We start from the raw sequence: 9,867 nt of genomic DNA, 5'->3' as shown, positions 1-9,867 counted from the left end.
TGTTTAGGGAGTTTCAGGAACTTTTAGGAGGTGCAACCTTGCTGGAAGAAGCATGCCACTGGGGGTGGGCTTTGAGAGTACACAGCCTCACCCTACTCCCTGCTCTCTCCCCTCCCCTCCCTTCCGTCCCCTCCATCCCTAGGTCCCCTCCCTTTCTCCCTCTCCTCTCTCTCTCTCTCTCTCTCTCTCTCTCTCTCTCTCTCTCCCTCTCTCTCCCTCCCTCCTCCCTGCTTCCTGTGTGCATATGAGATGTCATCTCTCAGATTCCAGTTCCTGCGCCCCGTGCCTTCACAGAGGTTATGGACACGTAGCCCTCTGGAGCCACTAGCCAAACAGACTTCCTTCCTTAAGGTGCCTCTGGTCAGAGTAGTTTGTCACAGCCACAGATAAGTCCCCATCACAGAGCCCAAGGTAGTGAAGCTCATGGGTCATAGAGAGAAGACAGTCAACCAGAGGATGTTCCAGAAAACTCTGGCTATGGACAGGTGGTCCTGATGAGTGCATACATGGGGAGCAGGGAGGGGAGGAGTCACCCAAAGCTAAGGAAAGCAGTATCTCAGAGATCAGAGGGAACAACCCCTAGAGACAGATAACAGCCTTTTCAAGGAGTGGGGCGGGACAACCTTCACATCCGTAAGCAAAAGCTACAAAATCCCCTTGTGCTAGATCTCACCCTGGACGCGTCGGTGAACTCAGAGTTCACCACAGAGCCACATGAAAACACACTGTGAAACTTCTAGAAGAAGCCATTGGGAAAACCTTTGTGAGGTGAGTCAGACAGATCCGTCAGCTCCCACACAAACACTGCAGTCCACGAGAGAAGGGATACGTAGTGGGTGCGGCTCACAAAATTTCTGCTGGTAGAAAGGCGCGGGGGTGAGGAGGTAAGAAGGCGAGCCATGAACTTGGAGCAAATGTTTGGTGATCTTGTACCTGGGAAATGGCTAATACACAGAATACACGAAGAAAACTGTCAAAAACCTCAAAACTATGAACATCAACTCAAAGTTGGGCTTAAGATTTAAACAGGTTCTTAAATTCAGTTATAAAGTTTTTAAAGATTATTTTTATTTAAAAATTTAAGCAGAAATGTCACCAAAACAATCAATAAATATGTTAAACATAATTGGTTGCTAGGGAAATAGAAATTAGCTTGTAAGTTCTTAAAAAAAAACAACCTATGGTTTGACCATTCTATTAATATCTATATCTATATATCTACTTCTATATAGATATAGATATGAATGAACACAGACGTCTCTACAAAGCGTGGTACAAACATTCACAGCAGCTTCATGTTCAGTAGCCAAATAGCCGAACCAATCCCGACGCCCCTAAAGGCAAGTGGATAACCATGCTGTGTGTGCCCACACAACGGCAAACCTTCAGTCACAAAAGAGAAATGCGTTACTAACAACCTGGATGAATTTCAGAATAACTGTGCTGAGTTCACCAACCATTGTACATAAAAGACAAAAAAAACAAGGACCTGGTGATTCTATCTGCTTATTTTTGTAAAAATTCATGTATCGGTAGAGGGAAAGCAGGTCAGGGGGCTGTCTGCAAAGGGATGTCAGGGGAGTGGGGGAAACAAGCAGGGTACAGCAAACAGAAACTCCTGGGACTGATTACGTTCCATGTCTTGACTGCGGTCAGCAGGGTTCCATGGGCGTGTGTGGGCTCATCAAAACGCATCAACCTACTCTTTAAACATGAGCAGTTTGTTATATGTCCTCTTCCTCCCCTTCCTCCTCATTCCCCTCCTCCTCCTCCTCTTTCTTCCTTTTTCTTGTTCTGTTTTTATAAACAGAGGCTAGATTTGCAGCCCAGGCTGGCCTCTAACTAACAATTCTCCTGCCTCAGCCTCCCGAATGCTGAGATTATAGGTGTGTGGCACCACAATTATACCTTCTTAAATGTAATACAGTTTAGGAAGGGTTGAGTTGCTAAATTTTGGAACCGCTGCTTGGAATGTTATGACTTGTTCTCTTTTTCACTTATTTTCTTCTTGTGTCCTGTGTGGGAAGCCAGCTCCAACCTTCTCCAAGGTTCCTATGAGGAGGAGAGAGGGATAAAAAAATATTAGCTAGAAAGACAGCAAAGAGGAGAAAGACAGAAACAGGGTAGCTTTGGGAGGACCTGGGTCAATACCCAACAGCCCCCTCCTCCTCTTCTAAAGGGCTTTGTATAACAATGCCAAGGGGCGGGGCAAAAGACCCTCCCCTTGCTAGATCAAAACATACCACACAGCCAAATGTGGACCCTTCCAAACATTTGGTAATCATGCCCCGTGGTCAAATCATCCCCTTAGGCAGCCCTGCTGGGTAAAGCAAGCTCAGATTCTTGGACTCTGAGTAAGTTCTCACTAGGAAACCTCTGTGGGTCTCTACAGTCCTGTTTCTTTTTTCTCTTCAGGTGAAAACAGGTACAGCAATTTGGGTCTTCCAGGAACACCCCTGGCCAACTCAGCATGATCAAGAGTTTTCCCATCATTTATGCTTCCTAAAAGTGCAATTGAATTCGTTTCACAATCTGGGCAGAGCCTATCATCTGCTACAACCAAATAAACCCTCGACGGGGACACAGCAGCCTCAGACGCGAGGCTGAACATTCATTGTTTGTTCAGTGAAGTAAGCTGGGTACTCATTTGTGTCAGCGAGAACAGTTGATCTATAGAGGTAAAATACAGAATGAAAGTGTTGGAGGAAAAGTGGGGCAAGAGGGCAGCAGATGAGGGAGACTGGATAATGGGCACCTACATTAGTATCTTTTCTATAGCTGTGGTAAAATGCCGTGCCCAAGGCAACTTATGGAAGGAAGAGTTTATTTTGGCTTACGGTTTTTCAGGGCAAAGAGTCGATTATGCATGGGGAGGTGTGGCAGCAGAGGGGTGAAGTTATAGTCCTAAAAGCCCACTGTGCCCAATAGTTTTATGCTCACTTGACACAAGCTAAAGTCATCTGAGGGGAGGGAATCTCAATGAAGAAAATGCCTCCATGTGATCGGGCTGTAGGTAAGCCTGTAGGGCATTTTCTTAATCAGCGATTGATGGGAGAGGCCAGTCCATTGCGGGTGGTGCTATCCCTGGGCTGGTGGTCCTGGGTTCTATAAGAAAGCAGGCTGAGCAAGCCACTTAGCAGCATCCCTCCATGGCTTTTGCATCAGCTCCTCCCTCTAGGTCCCTGCCCTGTTTGAGTTCCTGTCCTGACTTCCTTTGATGATGAATGGGGGCCATGGAAGCGTAAGCCAAATAAACCCTTTCCTCCCCAAGTTGCTTTGGTCATGGTGTTTCATCAAGCACTAAGAACCCTAACTAAGATACCCACCCTCAGGGGCATATATAATTCCTCTAGCAAGGCTGTAGCTCCTAAACTTCCCAAAACAGTGCCTCCAACTGGGGACCAGGTATTCAAATGCCCAGTACTATGAGGAATGTTTCACATTCAAACTACCACAGTAGAAAAAATACAACCAGATGGTGGTACTAAGGTCCACAGTACAGCCCCTACCAATGATTTACAACATTTAGCTATAGATTTCAAAATAACCAAAAAAAAAGTTCTCAACACATAGAAACAAAACTTGCAGAGACAGAAAGATTACTTTGATTTCATCTTCATATGTTGCACACATGTAACAGTTTCTAAATATTATACCCCACAAATGAGTACAAAAATCAATTAAAAAGCAAAACAATCAAAAGTAATTTTAAAATACTACTTCCTAGAAACTCTATACATGAATGGAATCTTAGGTAGAAGACAAATATTTAGAAAGTTGGAGGCTCAGAGTTCTGCCTCCGCAGCCTCATCTTTGTCCTTCTGGTGTAGCTCCTTCAGCATCTCTTGGGTAGACAGCTCACATTTGCTTCAACCCCCAAGTCCTAAAAAAAACCTCTCATTGCAATGGAGGAGTTGAGGACCGTGAATGAGAGGTTTTGCTCGAAGCATCCCACCGGGGCAGCAGTTGAAGTAAAGGTTGACCGCAGCATCATTATGACCGCATCATCATTATGACCACATCATCAGGAAGGACGGACCCGTTGGCAACTGAAAAGACAGTTGCATTCTTTCTCAGACCTATCTGGTAATTATGACATTGATAATCTCTTTCCCAGATAGGGTATAAAACAACTATTCTTTATCCAGCCCTTGCTCCTTTTTCACTTTCTGAAAGAAGGGCTTTCAGATAATGGTTTGGTTTAATAACAGTGTGGTTAGTTCTGTCTGGTTCTCTTTAGACCATGCCCATTTCCCTCTCTTTAACCCTGAGTATACCAATTATGTCCAACCACACTGAGTCCACCAGAGGAAAGATGTTCTTTTTTATTTTTATGAGAATAACTAAAGGTGGCATTGTCTGAGGACTTACTGTGAGCCCAGCACTGTGCGGTGGTTAGTGTCATGTGGTGACTTGGTGGGGCCAGTGTGCCCAGGTAGCTGATCAAACACTATTCAGCAAGCTTCTCTGAAGTTGCTTTGAGTGAGGTTTACATTTAAATCAGGACGTCGAGCAAGGCAGGTTGCTTTTCAGAATGTGGGCAGACAGCTGAAGGCCTATGCAGAATGAAAGGCTGGCCTCCCCAGGACAAGAGGTCTTCTCCAGCACACAACCTTGGGACTTCATTGAGAACACCAGCTGTTTCTGGGTCTGGAGCCTTTAAAGCCTTTCTTGAGTCTTTGCCTTCTGGTTTCCTTCACCAGATTTTGGCTGCACCGGACCTCCCAGTCATGTGCCAATTACTTAACCTCGTCCCCCAGAAGCCTGACTGTGAAAATTACCGTATATAAACCCACGATAATTATCTTAAAGACAGTCATCTAATTTCCCAAATACCTTTTGAAGTCTTAAAAGGTATTAATATTGCATGGGTAAAGAAAAGGAGGCTGGGATACAAGGTGATGTGTTCAAGGTCTGCCAGAGAATACACAGTAGGGACCTGATTGTAACTCTAAGTTCAAGGCCTGAACTACTTGACTCAGTCACCCTGTCTACCTTGTCATCTGCAGGTTGACTTTTATCCAGACTCTTCCCTCTTGGGGGACTTCTGGGAGTCTACTCTGGGGACAGAAACACCAAGTATTCTTTGAGAAGCTGGGGCATGAACTTTATCTGCTAAGGCTCACTTAATTCACTTTTAGAAGGCAGGTCCATGACTTCACCTGCTTCTGCGGCTTCTGTAGGGTTTGTCTCACACAACAGACACCCTTCGTCATACACTAGCATGCTTGGGAAAGACACCAGCATGTTACAGTTGGATCCTGGACACGATCAACCCCTTGGAAATGGAGTCCTATCCACTGCCTGTGACACAGTGTGCCTGGCTGCCATAAGAAATCATGTAGAAGGGGTAGCCCACTCAACAGCACAGTTGTGAAGGCTGGAAGTCCGGGAGCTGCATTTTCTCTGTGCCTTTCTCTTTGACTTTCAAGTGTCCTCACAAGTCTTCCCTCCCTACATCTCCATCCCTGGTATGTCTTTGCACGCCCATATTTCTGTTTAGGTACACAGCCTATCAGGTTGGGACCCATTCTAATGGTCCCCTTTTAAACTTACCATTTCCTTAAAGGCTCTGGCTCCAAATACAGGTGATTCAAGTTTCAACTCACACCTTTTGCAGGGGCACAATTCAGCCTACAATACCATCGGACTCTCCAGGTGCCAGGGACCAGCTACACCATCAGATCCCTCACTATTGGTATTTACACACAGGTCTTTTCTGTCTGATGGGTCCTTCAAACTTCCCGTCAGTTGGGCAATGTTTCCTCAGGATTAAGATGAGGGACTAGATAAGTTATCAAAAGTTAAAGGCATAAAATTCATTCAAATTCTGTAGACATGTCTTATTCATTGGTTATGAAGGTTGACCAGAATGGTGTGGAACACTTTTGTAGAAATTGCTTCATATTCTTAGTCTGTAAATTGCACAGCCACTCATCAAGCATTCACCCATCTCCCTAAGCCAAGCACTCCGGGCACAGGGGGGCATCATGAAGTAGACTTCAAAAGAAAACCAAGCAAGACTTTAAATCGTTGCTTTTTTCCTAATATGACCCCAAGAGAGGCTGTGTCTGTGTTGGTCAGCATCCAGTAAGGACCATCTCTACTAAAAAAAAAACTAGGGGAACCTCAGAGACCAAATATCTGTTCTGTGTCTCATCTATTTCCGGCTGCTTTGGCCGAGGCACCAATGTTGGGTCTAGCCTGGAATGCTTAGAGAAAGGGGGTGGGGTGGGCTCTGGATACAAACGCAGGGACTTGTTGGTAGAACCCGTGAACAATGCCCTAGGAAGGGGGTGTGTACAGGGAGACCCCACTCTCTGTGCATCCCCCTGGGACTCACAGAGCTCACTGTGCAAATTCGCATCCACATTGGCAGATCTCATTTCTTGGCAGCCTGCTCTTAGGTAATCATGATTCATTTTAGAGGACATGCAGGCTTTCCGAGTCCAAGGATCAGAAATTTTAAAACCAGGTAGACAAGAATTTCTGCTTTATATTGTTTATAACCATTCCACAGAGTATTTAAAAAGTGAGTAAAGAGTAAAGTGCTCACAGAAAAATAATCTGGTGTATTTGGGGAAAATAAAACCTGTAGGGAAAAGAAAACTGTGTATGAGATGTAGTCCTCACCATCCTGTCTTCTCGTCTTTTGAACATTTTAGCTCAAGTGTAGACGTCTACAGCCGAACTTGAATAGTAAGAGGAGCGGGAAATCAATGGGAATCACAACTTAATGCAAGCTTTTCCGAATAGCTTAGAGCTCCATAAGAGACCCCGCTCCATGTGGATTTCCGGAAGTCAGCAGAAAGAGCTGGGGGTGGGTGGGTGGGGGGCACGGAAGCCTGTGATTGATGGCTGCCAACAGCTGTGTGCCAGTCAGTGCACTCCCCCGAAGGTCTAGCCAATCGCACCTCATTTCACAAGCTCTCAATCATATTCATGAAGTCAAGACTTCAAATGGAGCATGATTATAGCTGTAATTGCTATTCCAGGTAGAACTGATTTGAGTGATGCAGGATATCCACATGGGTTTAATTACTTTAGGGTAATGATGCGAATCTCAATGAGGGGCCGATGTGGATGTTGCTGGCTATTATGTGCAATAATTAATGTGGTTTAAGCATGCTGCTTTGTAAACAGTTTTAGTCTCCTCTCTGTACTAATATTTGGGCTCTATTTTCTCAATCTATTTTTCGGTCAGTTTCTTTCCTTTCCTGTCCTTTTCACCTATACAGTGGACTATATAAGTTTCATTAGCCCAGGCTAGCCCAAACCTGTTAAGTAGGTGAGATGACCTTGAATTTCTTGATCCTCGCGCCTCCACAAGGATCAAGTGCTGGGATTACAGGTGTGTGTTACCACACTGAGTTTTATGTGGTGGTGAGGCTCGAATCCAGGGTTTTGTACATGCTAGGCAAGCATTCTGTCCACTGAGTTACATTCCCAGCTCTGAGAGTGGATTTAAAAAAGAATGCTTTTTGGAAAGTTTGTGCAAAAAGGAAGCAGAGGAGGGACTTCTCTATTTCTTCTCTCCCTTTTCTCTCCCATCCCTCCCCACTGGTTTGTTCTTAGCGTAGCCTTTCCCACTTTGGGTGATTTTTACCATTCTTCAAAATGAACTAAATCGCATTCTTCGGGCCAGCTACAGCGACTGCAGCAAGAACGATGGCAATCTGTGTTTGTTGACGACTCCTCGTGTGCCAGGGATCGTTGCGAGTGCTCTACCTGTCTTCGTCCATTGCATTCAAATGCCGGTCTGATTCCTGCTCTGTGGCTCATCGTAGCGAACCTGTACGTTGGCTCGGGCAGCTTGCTGGTCGCACATTCTCTGTCCCAGTTATTCAACTCCACGACTGTGGCAGAAAACAAGTCATAAATAATAAGCAAATGAGCAGATGGGACAATGTTTCAAAATGCTTGATTTACGAAAACAAGCTAGATTTGGCCCGTGGGCTACAGCTTGGCTCTTACTGGTTTAGAGCAGTAAATAAAATAAAAAACAAGCAAACAAACAAACACATAAAGGTCTTTGGTATACTGTAGGCGCTTAGCAGTTGTTTTTTCTGTCTTGCCATTTAGTCTGTTAGGCTGGTGGTTCATAAACAGGCACCAGAATACTGCACCTCCCTCTCACTGTGTTCACAGTCCAGCTGGGTTAATAAGACAGAAGCTATAGAAAACAATAACATGTATGTATTATTGTTATAGAAGCTATAGAAAATGATAATATGTAATAATATGTAGATGAGATATATAATATATAAAACAATATACATGATATATTATGTACACATATAAATAATATGCAATAAATGTGTATAATTTTTGGGCAGGGTCTCACTATGTGGCCCTGGCTGGCCTGGAACACACTATGTAGGCCAGGATGCCCTCCAGCTTAACAGTTCCACCTGCCTGCCTCTGCTTCCCGAGTGCTGGGAGGTGTGTGTCACTGTGCCCAGCTGAGCAATACAATTTTGCAAATGCTGGGTGATGAGAGAAACGGAATAGAGAACAAAGTTGAAGGATCTGGGTGAAGGGAGTGGTTGCCGTAGGAGAAACGGTTAATGTCAAGTGAAGGAGAAATAAAGGGCTTCAGGGCTGGGACCAGAGGCAGCAGAGTGCTCTAAGAACTGTCGGAGGAAGCTGAGTACAGTTGCTTGTCTGGCAAAAGCAGGGCAATGGTAGGTGTCCTGGCTGGTTTTGTCTGTCAACTTGACACAAGCTAGCATCATCAGAGAGGAAGACGCCTCAGTTGAGGAAACGCCTCTATGAGATCTGGTTGTAAGGCATTTTCTCAATTAGTGATAAATGGAAGAGGGCCCAGCCCATGGTGGGTGGTGCCATCCCTGGGCTGCTGGTTCTGGGTTCTATAAGGAAGCAGGCTGAGCGAGCCAGGATGAGCAAGCCAGTAAACAGCACCCCTCCATGGCCTCTGTATCAGTTCCTGCCTCTAGGATCCTGCCCTGCTTGAGTTCCTGTCCTGGATTTCTTTTGGTGGTGAACAGCAATGTGGATGTGTGAGCCAAATAAACCCTTTCCTCCCCAACTTGCTTTTTGGTCATGGTGTTTCGTCATAGCGGTAGAAACCCTCAGTAAGAGAGCAGGTGGAGAGGCTGTGTAGGTGGAGTGCTGTGGGGATGGACAATGAGGTGAGGAAGAGGAGCCTAGCTTGGATTTTGGTTTCCAGAGCTGGTGTTCAATAGAGATCACTCAGTATGTTCCTGACGACTTTGAGGATGCCATCCAGGACCTTCAACAGGCATCTGTGGAGTGAATGAAGTCATCAGGACGTGATTTATAGGGTAACTGGGCAGAAAGGTGACATCTGAAAGTTAGGATCTGTAGCTGGAGAGCTTCTCTCCGGGTCCGCCAAGCCCCGGCAGTACGACAGCCCACTTATAAAATAAACACACAGACGCTTATATTATTTACAAACTGTATGGCCATGGCAGGCTTCTTGCTAACTGTTCTTACATCTTAAATTAACCCATTTCTATAAATCTATACCTTGCCACGTGGCTCATGGCTTACCAGCGTCTTCACATGCTGCTTGTCATGGCGGCAGCTGCCAGTGTCTCCTTCCGCCTTCCTGTTCTCTCAGTTCTCCTCTCTGTTAGTCCCGCCTATACTTCCTGCCTGGCCACTGGCCAATCGGTGTTTTATTTATTGACCAATCAGAGCAATTTGACATACAGACCATCCCACAGCAAGGATCAACCACAAGGGTAAGCCAAAGGACACTAGGGAAAACTATAACAAAATGCCTTCGACTGAATAACTAAGAAATAACGGAAGTTCACTTGAGGATGGGGGTCTGAGACCAAGTCACTAGATCAGTGGTCCTCAACCTTCCTGATGCGAGAA

Source organism: Peromyscus californicus, unplaced genomic scaffold, assembly GCF_007827085.1.
Source record: "Peromyscus californicus insignis strain IS unplaced genomic scaffold, ASM782708v3 Scaffold_13__1_contigs__length_99412109, whole genome shotgun sequence".
NCBI classification, from domain to species: domain Eukaryota; kingdom Metazoa; phylum Chordata; class Mammalia; order Rodentia; family Cricetidae; genus Peromyscus; species Peromyscus californicus.
The sequence above is the reverse complement of the archived record's forward strand: the minus strand, read 5'-3'. Positions refer to the sequence as shown.